Source organism: Amblyraja radiata, chromosome 36 (genome assembly GCF_010909765.2).
Source record: "Amblyraja radiata isolate CabotCenter1 chromosome 36, sAmbRad1.1.pri, whole genome shotgun sequence".
Lineage (NCBI taxonomy): Eukaryota > Metazoa > Chordata > Chondrichthyes > Rajiformes > Rajidae > Amblyraja > Amblyraja radiata.
Window position 1 is genome coordinate 9,798,509 of NC_045991.1, and position 19,740 is coordinate 9,818,248.

At 46.6% G+C, this 19,740-nt stretch overlaps 1 long non-coding RNA gene across 1 annotated transcript; it reads left to right on the plus strand.

The window, feature by feature from the left end:
- The first annotated feature begins 45 nt into the window (after positions 1–45).
- Positions 46–19,223, plus strand: LOC116966292. The gene is made up of 4 exons (XR_004409976.1): positions 46–212; positions 406–428; positions 528–646; positions 19,193–19,223. It is a non-coding gene; the product is annotated as an uncharacterized LOC116966292 (long non-coding RNA).
- The last annotated feature ends 517 nt before the right edge of the window (positions 19,224–19,740 follow it).

The window sequence follows — 19,740 nt, forward strand, 5'->3', positions numbered from 1 at the left end:
GAGTCCTTGTCATAGATAAAACTTTTAATCCATTACTCCCCGCACCATTCACATTGATGCCCATTTCACTTGGCTTTACTCCCCTATCCCTTCCTGGGCGTTCTGCCCCGTTAATTCTGGTGTCTTCTCTTTTCTTTTACTCTCTTTCCCTTGTATCTCCATTTTGTCCTCCCTTCTCCAGATAAAATCCCACGGCCTGCCCGGTCTTACTCGTAAGTTGCATACTCGCAGTTATTTTCATCGACATTCCTAATACTCTCTCCCCCGTGTTCGATGTCTCTACGACAATATCCACTTACTGTCTGTGTGACAGCGACAAAGCGTTGGGAATTCTCAGAGGGTATTTTGTAGCAATCATGACGATCCATCTCAGTCTATTGAGATTTGTGTTTTTATTTATTTCAGGAGGAAGCTGGTCGCAAGAGCAGGTAGGACATGCGTTTGACTGAAACAATGTTTGTTTTTACAGTACCGCTCAAAAAAAACAGCTAATGCTCAGTTTCTAACCAGCTGTTAAATATTTGCAGGGTTATTGATGAAACCAAACCAATGTTGGTGGTAGATAGCGTGTTGCCCATTGAAAAGTATGATCGCACCCTTTTCTACAACATAGCATTGAGCGAAACATCTGATATCATCAAACGAGGTAAAACTGATACCTTTTCCATTGATCTTTTTTAAGACATCTTTATGCAATACTTATATGTGAAGATTAATGGTATTAATGGACTCTGGGGGTAAGTATCACAAAGACAAAGCAAAGATTGTTTGCATTTGAACAGATCCTTGTTCCTGGGAGAATGGGTTTGCTGTGCTGGGTGAAATTGCGTAGACTAGGCCTGTGTACTCGAGGGTTCAGGTGTATTAGAGGAGAATTCAGTGAAACACAAAGTCCTTACACGGCTCAGTGGGCTGGATGCAGGGAGGATGTTTCTCCTGTCTGAGGGGGTCTGGAGCCAGCGGAAACCCTCTGAATGTGAGCTGCACCATTTAGGACAGAGACAAGAAGACATTATTGCATGCTGAGACTAGGCAACCTTTAGAATTCACTGCACACCCGGTGGCTGTGCATAATCAGTCATTCAGTGCTCTTGGAGCCAGAGAGCTATGGTTGTACATTACAGAATCAGGCCATTGGGCCCATCACCTCCATGTCCACCCTTTTCCCCAGCCACACAAATCCCATTTGCCCACATTAGAACCATATTAGTCTGAAGAAGGGTTTTCGGCCCGAAACGTTGCCTATTTCCTTCGCTCCATAGATACTGCTGCACCCGCTGAGTTTCTCCAACATTTTTGTGTACCTTATTCTACACTTCGTTTGCCAAATCGCAATGCCTCTTAAATATAGTGGTTACATCTGATTTCACCACCTCCTATGGCAAAATATTCCAGGTATTAACAACCATTGCTGTTCATTTTATGTTTTCATGGCTTTGATGTGAATGTAGGAGGTGTGACTACTAAGTTTGTGGAGAATGGGTAATGTTGGGGATAGCAAGGTAGTCTGTCAAAGTCTGCAGAAGGATATAGGCTCGATCATCGAAACCTTATTGTCATGTAGGGATATCAATACCGGAGGTTGCAGGTGGTTGCCGGAGGTTGCAGGTAGGGAGACTGACAAAAACCTCCGGGAACCGCACGGAAACCTTGGGCAAAGTCTCCAGAGGTTTCCGTTCAGGTTTCCTAAGTGGGACAGGGGCATAAGTCTCTTTGAAGAGCAGCCACGAATGGCAACTGAAATGCAGGAGTCAATTTGTAGACAGGAACACACAAAAGGAGTTTAAAAAGATGCTATACAGTGCGAAATGATTTGGGTTTATTTCAATTGTAGTATTAGAAGCACCAAGCACAGAATTCATATAAATCTTTCTATTCAGTTCTTGTGAATGTTACTGGTGATGCGAATTATCCAAATTCAACATCAGGGTATTAAGTGTATCTTGTATTAATCTACAAACCTACAATATTGTAAGTGGTTAAGAAGTGTTTAAGATGGAACTGCAGATGCTGGAAAATCGAAGGGACACAAAAATGCTGGAGAAACGCAGCGGGTGCAGCAGCATCTATGGAGGGAAGGAAATAGGCAACGTTTCGGGCCGAAACCCTGAGGCTAAAACCAAGTTTAAATGATCTATCACACCAAGGGGGAGGGGTATAAAATGACCCTATCTGCTGACCTATGACCTATAAATGAACAATTATCTGCTGCCTTGGGTCTACCAGACACCCTAAATGGACCCTTGGACCCATCTAGGCTAGCCTAGATATTAAAGATACCAGTTAAAACCAGGTTTAGATGGTCAATTACAGCCTTGGAAATACAAAATCACCCATTGCCTTGGTCCTACCAGATTCACCAAATAGTCCCTGAATTGCCTAACTGGGGGGAGTTGAGGGTTTGATAGGCACAAGGCATCCACACCCCACACCCCCTCTCCACCCCCTCTCTCCCCAGTTCCTCCACCACCCCCCCCCCCCCTCTTCCCCCCACCTCACTCGCTTTCTCTGCCACATGGAGGGGGTAGAGAGGGAGGGGGAGGGGGTAGAGGCAGCAGCTACCGGTCATGGAGCACAAGCCTCCCCATCGGGCACCGGGCCCAAGCTAGGCTGCCGGCGTCGTGGACCAGAGCGAGGACCGCAGCGCTCGGAGGACTGAAAAACAGCAGAGGGCTGGCAGGGAACTCACCAGCGTGACAGTCTACAACTCTGTCAGTTTCACCACCTCCAACGTGACCTCACCACTGGCCCCATCTTCCCATCTCCCCACATGTCTGCCTTCCGCAAAGACCGCACCCTCCGTAACTAAATATGTTAATCTATTCGTAAGAAATTGATAGATGTTTAGATCTGGTAATTGAATTTTGTAATTAGCTAGAATTAGGTAACTAACTAATTATATGCTTTAATTTCAAGTCATCTAAGTAAGATTGTTTCATATTTGTTTCAGAATGCTTCAATCTATAATAACTGAACATTTATTTTAGTTCTCTTAATTTTTAAGAAAGTTATGGCCATTTGACTGTCCTCGATCACAGCTTTTGTGTTAAGTCAATGGAAAAGCAATAGGGAACAAGATGCTAATTTCCGAGTATGAAAATGGCCACATATTCTTATAGAAACTTACAAAATTCTTAAGGGGTTGGACAGGCTAGATGCAGGAAGATTATTCCCGATGTTGGGGAAGTCCAGAAATAGTGGTCACAGTTTAAGGATAAGAGGGAAGTCTTTTAGGACCGAGATGAGAAAATCATTTTTTACGCAGAGACTGGTGAATCTGTAGAATTCTCTGCCACAGAAGGTAGTTGAGGCCAGTTCATTGGCTATATTTAAGATATGGCCCTTGTGGCTAAAGGGATCAGGGGGGTATGGAGAGAAGGCAGGGATGGGATACTGAGTTGGATGATCAGCCATGATCATATCGACTGGCGGTGCAGGCTCGAAGGGCTGAATGGCCTACTCCTGCACCTATTTTCTATGTCTATGTTTCTATGACTTTTTTTAATACTGAAGATATGAAAGTGAATTAGGTGACAAATTAAACTTCTTTTTTTGCTTTATCTGTTGGGATAAATTGCAGACTTGATTTTAAAAATCTCAAAAATTTGTAACATTGCTTGATGGGGGCACGCACATTGAATTCTCCCAATTTTGTTAGCCCTTGCTGTCTCCTCCCCTTCCTACCTCTCCTTCAGCCCTCTGACTGTCTCCTCCTCCTTTATCCGCTATTCTCCCCGCCCCCCACCAGTCTGAAGAAGTGTTTCGGCCTGAAACCTTGCCCATTTCCTTCGCTGCCTAGATGCTGCTGCACCCGCTGCGTTTCTCCAGCATTTTTGTCTACCTTCGATTTTCCAGCATCTGCAGTTCCTTCTTAAACAAATAACATTCACCAAAGATCCTATAGCTCCGAGATGGGATCTTTGCTGCCGCATGGAGTCAGTCGCATACAGGTGGGACAGGCCTCGTAAACACTGCCTCGTTAACCTGCCGTCACTCATGAGCGCGCTCCAGTTAAAGCTCCATTCACAAAATCATTTGTTCTCTCTGACGTCACCGGGCCGCCCACTGACGCGTGATTGGCCGCCCGTGATCACGATGGCCCGCCCACTAACGTGTGATTGGCCGCCCGTGATCACGATGGCCCGCCCACTGACGCGTGATTGGTCGGCCCAGATCTGGATGGCCCGCCCCCTTAAGCGTGATTGGTCGGTCTAGATCACTATGATCCGCCCCCGGATGCGTGATTGGCCGGCTGAGATCATGATGGCCCGCCCACTGTCGCGTGATTGGTCGGTCCAGATCACCATGTCCCGCCCACTGACGCGTGATTGGTCGGCCCAGACCAGGATAGCCCCCCCCCCCCCCCCCCCCGCTGACCGCGTGATTGGCCCGCGCCATCCCTTCTCTCCAGGGATCTCAAGTCAAGTCAAGTTTATTCGTCACATACACAGACCCAGAGATGTGCAGTGAAATGAAAAGTGGCAAATGCTCGCGGACTTTGTGCAAAAAGACAAACAACCAAACAAACTATAAACACAATCATAAACACACACATATTATTTCACATATTAAATATTGGAAGGAAAAACGTTCAGTAAAGTTAGTCCCTGGTAAGATAGGAGTTTACAGTCCGAATGGCCTCTGGGAAGAAACTCCTTCTCAACCTCTCCATTGGCTATTTCCATGCCTGACCTGTTCCGCTGAGTTATAGACCCAGAGACAGACAAAAAAACAAACAACCGTGCAAGCTATTCATTCACACATGGTCAGTATCTGTACATTTAATAGTGTTATTTATTCATGCGGTGACTTCGACTTCTGAACATTCATCACCTATCGTTCCAGAGAGTACTCGTGGGAAAACGTTAAAACGCGTGCAAAGGTTGTAATTTGTCTGTACACAAAAAAGCTGGAGAAACTCAGCGGATGCAGCAGCATCTCTAATGAGCGAAGGAAATAGCCAACGTTTCGGGCCGAAACCCTTCTTTACTCTGATGGTGGGTGGGGTGCGGGGAGAAGAAAGGAAAAGGGAGGAGGAGGAGCCTGAAGGCTGAGGGAGAAATGGGAAGGGGAGGAGACAGCAAGGGCTAACAGAATTGGGAGCATTCAATGTTCATGCCCCCAGGATGCAGACTGCCCAAGCGGAATATGAGGCACTGCTCCAATTTCCGCTGGTGCTCGCTCTGGCCATGGAGGAGACACAGGACAGAGAGGTTGGATACGGAATAGGAGGTGAAGTTGAAGTGCTGAGCCACCGGGAGGTCAGGTTGGTTAATGCGGACCGAGCCGAGGTGGTCGGCGAAACGATCGGAAGCCTACGCTTGGTCTCAGACTCTGCACAATAACATCACTTCAATACCAGACACTGCAATGAAGAAGGGGCCTCGTCCCGAAACGTCACCCATTCCATCTCTCCAGAGATGATGCTTGTCCCGCTGAGTTACTCCAGCTTTTTGTGTCTATCTGCAGTTCCTTCTTATACGCTCGATTTTTATTTAATAATCTCATGTGTAAACTTGAATTCAATGATTCAATTATACTCTATTGTCACGTGTACCTCGTGACTGTGGGATTATTGTCTTTTGCATGCAATCCGGTAAAATACAGACCTCGCCTCCTCCATGGCCAGAGTGAGTCCCACCGCAAATTGGACGAGCAGCACCTCATATTTCACTTGCGTAGTTTGCACCCCAGCGGTATGAACATTGACTTCTCCAATTTCAGGTAGTCCTTGCTGGCCTCTCCCCTTCCAAGCTCTCTCACATCCCACTGTCTCCGCCTCTTTCTTTCTTCTTCCCCCCCCCCCCCTCCCCCACCCCCATACCAGTCTGAAGAATGGTGATAACATCACTTCAATACCAGACACAATAACATCACTTCAATACCAGGCACTGTAATGAAGAAGGGGTCTCGACACTAAACGTCAACCATTCCTTCTCTCCAGAGATGCTGCCTCACCCGCTGAGTTTCTCCAGCATTTTTGTCTACCTTCGATTTTTCCAGCATCTGCAGTTCTTTCTCAAACAATCATACTCTATTGTTCAATGTACCTCGGATCAGTGAAATGCCTTGTTTTTGCCAGCAATCCGGTAAAATACAGATCTGACCTGGGCGGTAAAGTGGGCGCCGACTAGGTTGCGAGAAGTTCATGGAACAGTCTATATTTCCCCGCAGCGGCGAACCAGGCCCCGCCGCACCAGGCAGCAGGCGCCACCCGCGCCGGCTCCCCCTTTGTTCTCGGCTGCCCCCGCCCGGTTGCTCTCGGCTTGAAATGATTCAGGGCTATTTTCCCAGCGTGGAAAAGTCAATGACGGGACGCCATAGATTTTAGCACAGTACGGGAATCTTTCAAGGAGATGTGCGGGGCATGTTTTATCACACAGGGTGGTGGGTGCCTGGAACGCGCCGCTGGAGTGGTGGTCGAGGCACATACGGAGGAGGCATTGCAGTCTGATGTGGGCTGAAGGAACTGTTCTGGTTCTATGTGGCCCTCAACAAAACCGACAGGTTCATTAGAGCTCCCATCTCAGCTCCTTACCCACAACCACTAGATTCTTGAACCGACCTGTACTGCCTGCGTTTGGCCCCCATACCTCTAACCTGTCCTATCAATGTACCTGTCTAAATGCTTCTGAAACGTTACGATAGTGCCCGCCTCATATACCTCCTCCAGCAGCTCATTCCATACACCTACCACCCATTGTGTGAACAAAGTTACCCCTCAGGTTTCTATTAAACATAGAAACATAGAAACATAGAAATTAGGTGCAGGAGTAGGCCATTCGGCCCTTCGAGCCTGCACCGCCATTCAATATGATCATGGCTGATCATCCAACTCAGTATCCCGTACCTGCCTTCTCTCCATACCCTCTGATCCCCTTAGCCACAAGGGCCACATCTAACTCCTTCTTAAATATAGCCAATGAACTGGCCTCGACTACCCTCTGTGGCAGGGAGTTCCAGAGATTCACCACTCTCTGTGTGAAAAAAGTTCTTCTCATCTCGGTTTTAAAGGATTCCCCCCTTGTCCTTAAGCTGTGACCCCTTGTCCTGGACTTCCCCAACATCGGGAGCAATCTTCCTGCATCTAGCCTGTCCAACCCCTTAAGAATTTTGTAAGTTTCTATAAGATCCCCTCTCAATCTCCTAAATTCTAGAGAGTATAAACCAAGTCTATCCAGTCTTTCTTCATAAGACAGTCCTGACATCCCAGGAATCAGTCTGGTGAACCTTCTCTGCACTCCCTCTATGGCAATAATGTCCTTCCTCAGATTTGGAGACCAAAACTGTACGCAATACTCCAGGTGTGGTCTCACCAAGACCCTGTACAACTGCAGTAGAACCTCCCTGCTCCTATACTCAAATCCTTTTGCTATGAAAGCTAACATACCATTCGCTTTTATTCACTGCCTGCTGCACCTGCATGCCCACTTTCAATGACTGGTGTACCATGACACCCAGGTCTCGCTGCATCTCCCCTTTTCTCGAAACCTTTCCACCTTCACCTTAACCCTATGTCCTCTGGTACTTGATGCCCCTCCTCTGGGCAAGGGGCTCTGTGCGACTACCCGATCTGTTCCTCTCATGATTTTTTTACATCTCTTCTAAGATCATCCCTCATCATGGAAAAGCAGCCAACATAATCAAATACTTGTTCTACCCCGGCCATTCCTTCTTCTCACTGTTCTTGTCGGGCAGAATGTACAGAATCTTACCAGTCTCAGGAACAGCCTCCTTCCCTCTGTTATCAGGCTTCTGAATGATCCTTCCATAAGCTAGACATTGTGTGTTGAAGGGCCTGTTCCTGTGCAGTATTGATGACGTCTAGTTTTCTCTGTTGAGCGGCAGTGCAAGGTTGATTTTCTGACCAGTGGAGCTTACTTTACTTTAGAGATACAGCATGGAAGTAGGCCCTTCGGCCCACCTAGTCCACATCGACCATCGATCACCAATTAGTCACCAATCACTTGGTCTCTGTTATCCCACCTTCCCGTTCACTCCCAACATACTTGGGGCAATTTACAGAGGGCCAATTACCCTACAAACCCGCATGTCTTTTGAATGTGGGAGAAAACCGGAGCACCCGGAGGAAACCCACGCGGTCACAGGGAGAATGTGTACGCTGCGAACCGTGAACATGGTCAGGATCGAACCCGGGTCTCTGGCCCCGTGAGGCAGCGGTTCAATCTGCTGCTCCATATTACCTCAGAAATATTAACCCTTCCCTCTCCAGATACTGTACACTGCCCGACCTGCTGAATGCCGACAACGCTTTCTGTATTTTTGTTGGCATTTTATGGTCAGACTCATGTTCCAATCACCCATTTAACTGGAACAACTTTAGTTTAAGGGAATGAAATTTACCCGAAGCTGATTACAAATGACATCGGCTTTCTGGTCAGGGCTGTGATTGACGGGGCTGAGCTCCGCCTCCCCTCAGCCTTGCCCCGCCCCTTTCATTGATTGTTCCACAGCTCCGGGCTCCCCCGGGTCCTAAAGCCCGTCCACACGTTGTTGTCCAGCCTGACTTACCTCCTCTGGCAGCTTGTTCCATTTCCCCACGACCTTCTGTGTGGAAATATTGTTCCCCAGGTTCCGATTAAATCTTGCACCTCTCACCACAAACCTGTGTCCTCTAGTTCTCGACTCCACTACTCCGGGTAAAAGACTGTGCATTCACCCTATCCATTCACCTCTTGATCCCATGAACTTCAGCCTCCAGCGCTCCAATTAATTACTGCAGGGCGTCAGCAGTTTCAGCGAATGGGAATGCGTTTTGAACCAGGAAGTGGAGGTTAAAATGGCTGCGAAAGACCCGGTCGAGAGTTGGACCGAGGAGGCAGTTTGTCCCATCTGCCTGGATTTCTTCACCGATCCGGTATCACTGGAGTGTGGGCACAACTTCTGCCGCTCCTGTATCACACAGAGTTGGGACAGGGAGGGGAGAAACTCCTGCCCGGAATGTAGGGAGGAGTTTACAGACCGCACCCTCAGGGTGAGTCGGGCCTTGGCGAGACTGTCTGAGAAAGCTCGAACACTGAGCCTGAATCGGACAGAGAAGGAAAGTAAACTTCAGTGCGAGGAACATCAGGAAGAACTGAAGCTGTTTTGTGAAACGGACAAGAAGCTGATCTGTGTGATTTGTGCAGCTGGGCGGGAACACAAGTCTCACAACTTCATGCCGGTTAAAGAAGCTGTTGAAACCTACAAGGTAAAAGCAAACCGATTTTGATCGCATCATTGTTTAATTCCATCTTTATAATCTAACACTTTTATTCTCTGATTTTCAATCACAATCCCAGGATCAGACGAAATCTTCCATCCAGTCTCTTACAAAAAAGAAATCAGGGATCCAGCAAATGGAGCAGAAACAGAAACAGAAGATTTCTGGAGTTCTGGTGAGGCTTTTAAGTTCCGATTTCCTGATCTTGTGTAGATTTGATCCCTGTGATGCGTGTAATAATAGGGCAGCGCAGTGACACAAGTAGTGCTGCTGTCTCCTAGTTCTGGTGAGCAGGTTCGATCCTGACCTCGGGTGCTGCCCGTGTGGTTCATGCCTTCTCCCTGTGACCGCGTCGGATTCCTTCCACGTCCCCAATACACGCTGGTTCAATGGTCAATCGGTGACTGTTATAATCCCTGGGAAAGTGGGTGGTGGACGGATAAATGGGAATTAATGGGCAGGTGAAAAGGAACAGGCAGCAGGGAATTGAATTGGGGGTAGAGGAATGATGGGTTATAACATTACCCTCACGACATTTCGTGAAGTCTGAAGAAGGGTCTCAAGCATCACCCGCTGACTTCCTCGAGCATTTTTGTCTACATTAGACAAACTATTGAATTGCCAAAGCTAATAATACATGCACAGGCCAAATGTCACCGTTAAAGTCGTGAGGAAACACAACCAGTGACATTATATATTAATCTTCACCTTTTATTTCATAGGAACAGTCACACAACCTTCAGTCCAAGATCACATCCCAGTATGCTGAACTGCACCAGATTCTCACTGAGAAAGAGCAGCGCACACTGGCAGATATCCGGGAGGAAGAGAGGAAGATTCTAAATACAATGGAGACAAATCTTGGAAACATTCAAGAGAATTTAGAATCCATTCAGGAGGAACTCTTAAAGTTGCAGCAACAGATGGATCAAAAAGACAGTGTGGTGTTTCTGAAGGTGAGGGGTTACACTACAGTTTGGTGAAGTGAAAGTGCAGTCACAAAATGGTGGGTGACATTTCAGAAATAAATGCTGCATTTACCAGTAATTGAGAACTGGGTAAATGTTCACTCTATTCCAGCTGTTGTTGTTCCTAAACTAATTGGCCTCCCGTATAATCTATGGGATCTCAGGAATGCCTGGCTGGAATGTAGAGAGGTGTTTGTATTCTGTAGCGTTTGGAACAACGACGGGTGATCCTATATCTGATCCCAAGGACCATGAATGGACAGAGGGCAGTAAATCTCTGGGATTCTCCAACCAAGAGACTCTGAGAGGGGTCACAGCTTAAGGATAAGGGGGAAATCCTTTAAAACCGAGATGAGAAAAACTTTTTCTGTGGAACTCTCTGCCACAGAGGGTAGTTGAGGCCAGTTCATTGGCTATATTTAAGAGGGAGTTAGATGTGGCCCTTGTGGCTAAAGGGATCAGAGGGTATGGAGAGAAGGCAGGTACGGGATACTGAGTTGGATGATCAGCCATGATCATATTGAATGGCGGTGCAGGCTCGAAGGGCCGAATGGCCTACTCCTGCACCTAATTTCTATGTTTCTATGTAAGACGTATTTAAACCAGAGGCAGATACATTTTTGAAAATTCGGGGGATTGTAATTGAAGGGAATGGGGCAAAGAGGAGGAGTTCAGTCCTGGGCTAGATCAGCCATGACCACATTGTGGGGATTAACATTGAAATCTAAAATGTGGCGCACACATCATCTATATCCAGTTCCCATCAGCAGTGGGTGGTCACCTTGAGGGAATTTGCTCTGTTTGTTTTGTCCACCTTGTTTCACCATAGAATGACATCCCATTCTACATCATAGACAGGCCATTTGGCCCATCCTATCCAGTCAAGATTTCTGCTCCACTCATCATCCCTCCTATCTATTCTTCACACCCGGTAACTATATCCCAAATTCCATGAGCCCTAATGTGTTTAACCCACTGTTAATCCTGGCCAAATTGGACCAGCCAGGACGTCAAAATGGGGTTAAGTTTCAGGGTTTGCTGGGAGATTTGGTCAAATTGGAATTGCTCTCTGGGACTGGCTGCGAGAGATGCCAGGAAGTCTGGAACTTAGATACAATTTGCAAGCAAAGAATGGGAAGCCTTGCAAATCCTGTCAATCTGGTACAAAATGCATAGAATGGATTGGATGGCTGCAAACCAGACGTATACCTTGTAAATAGCTTGTAAATAATGTTGCAGAGTCTGACTCTGCTAAGAGTTGATTGGATGAGGTGTTGAGCCTTGTCTGAGAGTTCTGTTCATCGGGGTAAATGTTTCCAAGTTGACTTCATCTTGAAGTCGGTTGTGAATACAATGTATTGAATTGTTGTATCATTGGGTTAACCATATAACATATAACAATTACAGCACGGAAACAGGCCATCTCGGCCCTACAAGTCCGTGCCGAACAACTTTTTTCCCTTAGTCGCACCTGCCTGCACTCATACCATAACCCTCCATTCCCTTCTCATCCATATGCCTATCAAATTTATTTTTAAATTATACCAACGAACCTGCCGCCACCACTTCCACTGGAAGCTCATTCCACACCGCTACCACTCTCTGAGTAAAGAAGTTCCCCCTCATGTTACCCCTAAACTTCTGTCCCTTAATTCTGAAGTCATGTCCTCTTGTTTGAATCTTCCCTATTCTCAAAGGGAAAAGCTTGATCACATCAACTCTGTCTATCCCTCTCATCATTTTAAAGACCTCTATCAACTCCCCCCTTAACCTTCTGCGCTCCAGAGAATAAAGACCTAACTTATTCAACCTTTCTCTGTAACTTAGTTGTTGAAACCCAGGCAACATTCTAGTAAATCTCCTCTGTACTCTCTCTATTTTGTTGACATCCTTCCTATAATTGGGCGACCAAAATTGTACACCATACTCCAGATTTGGTCTCACCAATGCCTTGTACAATTTTAACATTACATCCCAGGTTCTATACTCAATGCTCTGATTTATAAAGTCTAGCACACCAAAAGCTTTCTTTACCACCCTATCTATATGAGATTCCACCTTCAAGGAACTATGCACGGTTATTCCCAGATCCCTCTGTTCAACTGTATTCTTCAATTCCCTACCATTTACCATGTACGTCCTATTTTGATTTGTCCTGCCAAGGTGTAACACCTCACATTTATCAGCATTAAACTCCATCTGCCATCTTTCAGCCCATTTTTCCAAATGGCCTAAATCACTCTGTAGACTTTGGAAATCCTCTTCATTATCCACAACACCTCCTATCTTGGTATCATCTGCATACTTACTAATCCAATTTACCATCCCTTCATCCAGATCATTGATGTACATGACAAACACCAAAGGACCCAACACAGATACCTGAGGCACCCCACTAGTCACCTGCCTCCAACCCGACAAACAGCCATCCACCATTACCCTCTGGCTTCTCCCATTCAGCCACTGTTGAATCCAACTTGCTATTCCTGCATATATACCCAACAGTTTAACCTTCTTAACCAACCTTCCATGAGGAACCTTGTCAAAGGCCTTACAAAAGTCCATATAGACAACATCCACTGCTTTACCCTCGTCAATTTCCCTAGTAACCTCTTCAAAAAATTCAAGAAGATTAGTCAAACGTGACCTTCCAGGCACAAATCCATATTGCCTGTTCCTAATCAGACCCTGTTTATCCAGATGCTTATATATATTATCTCTAAGTATCTTTTCCATTAATTTGCCCACCACTGAAGTCAAACTGTACACAAAATGCTGGGGAAACTCAGCGGGTGCAGCAGCATCTATGGAGCGAAGGAAATAGGCGACGTTTCGGGCCGAAACCCTTCTTCAGACCATAGATGCTGCTGCACCCGCTGAGTTTCCCCAGCATTTTGTGTACCCTCGATATTCCAGCATCTGCAGTTCCCTTTTAAACACTGAAGTCAAACTAACAGGTCTATAATTGCTAGGTTTACTCTTAGAACCCTTTTTAAACAATGGAACAACATGCGCAGTACACCAATCCTCGGGGACTATTCCCGTTTCTAATGACATTTGAAATATTTCTGTCATAGCCCCGGCTATTTCTACACTAACTTCCCTCAATGTCCTAGGGAATATCCTGTCAGGACCTGGAGACTTATTGACTTTTATATTTTTCAAAAGTGTCAGCACTTCTTTTACTTTGAAACTCATAGTATCCATAGCCACTCTACTCGTTTCCCTTACCTCACATAATTCAATATCCTTCTCCTTGGTGAATACCGAGGAAAATAAATTGTTCAATATCTGCCCCATCTCTTTTGGCTCTGCAGATAGCTGCCCACTCTGTCTCTCCAATGGACAATTTTATCCCTCGTTATCCTTTTGCTATTAATATAGCTGTAGAAACCCTTTGGATTTACTTTCACCTTACTTGCCAAAGCAACCTCATATCTTCTTTTACCTTTTCTAATTTCTTTCTTAAGATTCTTTTTACATTCCTTATACTCCACAAGCACCTCATTTACTTCATGCTGCCTATAATTATTGTAGATCTCCCTCTTTTTCCGAACAAGATGTCCAATTTCCCTTGAAAACCAGGGCTCTTTCCAATTTTTACTGTTTCCTTTCAACCGAACAGGAACATAAAGATTCTGTACTCTTAAAATTTCCCCTTTAAATGTCCTCCATTTCTCTTCTACATCTTTCCCATAAAACAAAATGTCCCAGTTCACTCCTTTTAAATCATCTCGCATCTCATCAAAGTTAGCCTTTCTCCAATCAAAAATCTCAACCCTAGGTCCAGTTCTGACCTTCTCCATAATTATATTGAAACTAACGGTATTGTGATCACTGGACCCGAAGTGCTCCCCAACGCATACCTCCGCCACCTGTCCTGTCTCATTTCCTAACAGGAGGTCCAGCACTGCCCCTCCTCTAGTAGGTACCTCTATGTATTGCTGCAAAAAACTATCCTGCACACATTTTACAAACTCCAAACCATCCAACCCATTTACAGAATGTGTTTCCCAGTCTATGTGTGGAAAGTTGAAATCTCCCACAATCACTACCTTGTGCTTACTACTAATATCTGCTATCTCCTTACATATTTGCTCTTCCAATTCTCGTTCCCCATTTGGCGGTCTATAATACACCCCTATAAGTGTTGCTACACCTTTCCCACTTCTCAGTTCCACCCAAATAGCCTCCCTAGATGAGCCCTCCAATCTATCCTGCCAAAGCACTGCTGTAATATCTTCCCTGACTAGCAATGCAACACCTCCACCTCTTGCCCCTCCAATTTTATCACACCTGAAGCAATGAAATCCTGGAATATTATTTTCCAATCACAGCCCTCCTGCAACCATGTTTCACTGATCGCCACAACATCATACTTCCAGGTGTCTATCCAGACTCTAAGCTCATCCATCTTTCTTACAATGCTCCTAGCATTAAAATATGCACATTTTTAAGAAACCCCCCCTCTCTTCTTCTCTGTTTATTTCCTTTTTTTTCTTTCTCCTCTTGTGTCCGAGTGCTTCCCTTTTCTGCTTCCTGCCTCCCATTCTGTCTACTAGCTTTCTCTATTTGAGTCCTTCGCCCCAACCATTCTAGTTTAAAGTCTCCCCAATGACCTTTGCAAACTTCCTCGCCAGGATATTGGTCCCCCTCGGGTTCAAGTGCAACCCATCCTTTCTGTACAGGTCCCACCTTCCCCAAAAGAAGTCCCAATGATCCAGAAACTTGAATCCCTGCCTTCTGCACCAGTCTTTCAGCCACGCATTTATCCTCCACCTCGCTCCATTCCTACTCTCACTGTCGCGTGGTACAGGCAGTAATCCTGAGATTTTTACCTTTTTGGTTCTTTTCCTTAACTCTCCTCCCAACTCCCTAAATCCTCCCTTCAGGACCTCTTCACTTTTTTTACCTATGTCATTTGTACCAATATGTACCACGACCTCAGGCTCCTCTCCCTCTGATTTCAGGATATCTTGGATGCGTTGAGACACGTCCGAGACCTTGGCACCAGGGAGGCAGACCACCATCCTGGTCTCCCGACTGCATCCACAGAAACGCCTATCCGACCCCCTAACAATAGAGTCCCCAATTACAATTGCCCTCTTCTTTTTTTTACCTACCTTTCGGAGCAACAGGGCCGGTCTCTGTGCTGGAGGCCCGTCCGCTGTCGCTACCCCCAGGTAGGCTGTCACCCCCATCCGTACTCAAACAGGAGTACTTATTTGCAAGGTGTACCGACATTGGAGTACTCCCTCGTTCCTGCCTCTGCCCCTTGCCCTTCCTTAGCGTGACCCTCATGTCTCTCTCCCGTGGTTAGGGAAATGCCTGTTATGTATGGGGTTAATCGATATTTGTAATTGGGTGATTAAGAGACAACCCCCATGTGGTTCGGCCCCTCGAGTTTGTGGGACAGATAAAAGTCCCTGGTCACGAGGCTCAGGGCCGATCTTCTGGAAGAGCGCTCAGGACCAGGTACCCTTCTGGAGTGCCTCTGTCTGTGCAAGGCCTAGAGGGCTTGAACAGATAGACGCAGGGATCGAACTCACGGTGGGATAGGTACAGTGTGTGATCTGTGACGTGCTTTTGGTAGAATACAATTAATTGATTCAGTGCTTTTACTGAAACTAGACTGGGGGGAAGCTTAGAACCGAGCAATTATCAGCGCTTGAATTTAAATTTATCTCTGCTGTTGGCTTCAGTCCCTCCAATGCAAGTGAGGTCCATGTTCTCATGACTGCATTCCTTTAGGTATTTATTGAAGACCGCATTACATTTCAACTTTGATTCTTAGTCTCCCCTTCAATTTGAGATATTATTTCATCCCCACACATTTAAATCCACCGATAATATTAAATTCCCTCTCATCATTCCTGAAAACTTCTACAGATGAAATCCCATGGCCTGCCCAGTCTTTTCATTAAGTTCCATCCTCTCAGTTGTGGCGTCATTCTCATGAACATTCCTTGTGCTTTCCCCCATCGTTCTACATCTCTGCGACAATATCCGCTTTCTCTCTGCATGACAGTGGTGATAAGAGTTGGGAAATGGGAATTATCAGAGGGTTGTAGAAATTTGGTGAAGTTCCCGCTGTCGGGATGAGGACGGTCCATCTCAGTCAATTGAGATTTGTGTTTTATTTCTTTCAGGAGGAAGCTGGTCGCAAGCGAAGGTAGGACATTGTCTTGACGGAAACAGTGTAAGTGTTTTGTGGAACACCTTAACACAATTCTAATGCTCAGTTTATAAACAGCTGTTCATTATTTGCAGGGTTAGTGATGAAGCCAACCCACTGTCGGTTGTAGATGAAGCCTTGCCGATTGAAAAGTTTCATTGCCCTGTTTCGTTCAACACGGTATTCAAAGAAACATCTGATGACTTCAAACGAGGTTAGGCTTGTACCTTCACCATTATTCTTGTTTCTGATATCTTTAAGCAATACCTAGATGCAAACATTAATGGTCTTTTGGACTGAAGGGAAATTGGATCTACCACTAAACCCATCAGCTGGGAAGCATCACAGAGTTAGAGGTTCATACTCTCCTGCTTTGGGTGAAATACTGTGGCTATTCACCCTATCTGTGCACCTTATATAGATCTTATACACAGCTATAAAAACACCCGGACGGGCTCCAAAGACAAATGTTCCTGCCTGTCCAACATCTCCTTATAATCCAGCCCTTCAGACCTGATGAAATTATCGTAAATACTTTTGCACCCTCTCTAATTTACTAACAACCATATTGTGTCAAATTTAATATCCTGACCTATGAAAGCATGAGTGACAAACACAATCTTCACCACACTGCCTGTCACTGTTGCATCTTCCATCGCACTGTGTACCTGCAGCCCGAGATCTCTCAGTTCTACAAAGTTCCCCGTTTACTGTGTATGTCCTGCCCTGGTTTGTCTCAGCAAAGTGCATCACCTCACCTTCACATGAATAAATACCACCTGCCGTTCCTGACCCCATTGGCCCAGTTCACCGGGATCACATTTACTCTCAGATAACCTTCTTCACTCTCCACAATGTTACCAATTTTAGTTCCATCTGCAAACTGACTAACTGTGCAACCTACATACACACCCAATCGTGTATATAAATAAGGAACAACAGTGGACTCTGTCTCCAGTCTGAAACACGACCCTCTACCAACATCCTCTGTCTGCGACCTTCCGGTAAATGTTGTATTCCATCGGCTAATTCACCCCGGATTCCATGAGATCCAACCTTCCAGAGCAGCCTCTCATGCGGTGTGTAGAAGTTGCATCTCTCAGAGGGCAGTGAATATCTGGCATGTTGTACCCAAGGTGGTGGTAAAAAGCTGAGTTATTGGATATGTGCAACTTGGCTACAAATAAATATTTGATAGATCCAATATTTAAGATTATGGGAACTCACACAGAAGAGGAATTGGTGCCAGCTTAGATCAACCACATTGAATGGAGGGGCAAGCCTGAGGAGCGGATTCTAATCCTGCTCCTGTTTTCTTGTGTTCCTATGCTCCTGTGTACCGATAAATTGACAGACTTGACACAGAGGAATTGAAACAAAGATTAACAATACTTGTTCCTGGGACAATGAGTTTGTGGTGCGGGGTGAGATTGAGTAGACTAGGCCTGTGTACTCCAGAGTTTGGGTGTATAGGAGGAGATCTTAGTGAAACACAAAGTTCTTACAGGACTCAGTGGGTTGGATGCAGGGAGGATGTTTCCCCTGTCTGTGGGGTCTGGAGAACGGGCACCCTCTCAGAATGTGGGCTGCAACATGTAGGACAGAGATAAGGAGACATTACTGCACGCAGAGACTGGGGAACCTATGGAATTCCCTGCACAGGTGGATGTGGAGACTCAGTCATTCAGTGCTCTTGGAGCTGAGAGCCATGGTTGTACATTACAGCGTCGGGCCGTTTGGCCCATCATGTCCATGTCCACATATTTCCCATCTTTACTAATCGATTTGCCCAGATTACATTGGTATTCTTCTGCACCTCACCTAGATAAGTGCCTCAAATATAATGATTAGATCTCACCACCGCCTCCTCTGTAGCATGTTGCAGATATCACCCACTCTCAGTGTAAAGAAAACTTCCTACTCCGATCCACTTTAAAATTCCTTGCTCTCAAGATAAACCTGTACTCTTGATCTGATATCCCTGCTGCAGCTCTGATCTCTGCTGCACTCCACCAGTCACAGACCTCCAAGCAGAAAACTCATCCTTCTACCGCTACCTTCTACCTCCAACCACCAAGCCAATTGTGGATCCATTTCACCAGCTCGCCTTGGATCCCATCTGCCTTCACTTTCTGGACCAGCCTTACATGCGCAACATTGTCAAGTCCCTCAGTGAAGTTCATATATTGGTTCACAATGAGATCAGTGTGTTCTTAGTTGTACACACCCATCAAATCCACCCGTGAATCCCCTCTCTTTCAGCGACCCTACAAGCACAAGCCTCCACATATTCTGTCCAACACCCGATCATTCAACCTCTGCTTCCTCCCATGGTCCAAGCCACCCCTCCCTCTCTCTCACCCTCCACCCAAGGAAACAGGGGCACGTCCTCTGGCCCCTCATGTCTCCCCCTCCCATTCACTATGATCATGGCGACTCCACCCCACACCTCTACCTCCTCTTTAACAACCTCAAACTACCACTCACCTCAATATCCTCTTGCTCCGATCTGCCTCCATTTCTGAATAGCCCGCTTCATTCCTCCATCCCCACCGCAATCTCGCAATCCTCCTCACTCTCCGCACTCGTCCTCCCCGTCCACCCTCCCCCACCTCACGAAATTCCCCTCTCCTTGCCTGGATATAAAATGTGGGAAAATGTCTGTTGTCCACCGGATGTGGTTGTGGGTGAAACCCCGGGCAAGGTTCCAGTTGTCCGCCCGCCTGTGCCTGAGGCCGAGCGGCTTCTCCCCCGGTCCCGGTGCCGCGCTGCCCGAGTCTCCCCCCGACCCCCGGGGACTCTCTGATTCTCTGCTTCTCCCCCCAGTCTCCGTCACCCTGGATGTGGAAACAGCGCATCCGGAGCTCGAGGTGTCTGAGGATCGGAAGAGGGTGAGATGGACCCGGACCCAGAGGAGTCTCCCTGACACCGGGAAGAGGTTTACAGCCTGGGCGTGTGTGCTGGGATCGGAGGGATTCACATCGGGGAGACATTACTGGGAGGTGGAGGTGGCGGGGAGTCAGTGGTGGAGGCTGGGAGTCGCCGCAGAGTCTGTGGAGAGGAAGAGAGGGGTCACACTGACCCCGGAGACTGGAGTCTGGAGCATCGGGTGGTGGTATGGCGAGTTTGTTGCATTCACCTCCTCTCCATCCCGTCTCCCCGCCCGTCCCATCCCCGGGAAGGTGGGAGTTTATCTCAGTTACGAGTCCGGGACAGTTTCATTTCACGACGCGGACACCAAGTCCCATCTCCACACCTTCACTGGGAATAAATTCACGGAGAAACTTTATCCTTTCTTTGCGCCTTGGGATGAAAACAAGTGGCTGAGAATCTGCTCCGGTTCCGCTCCGGGTGTGTAAAAAAAATGTAAATGT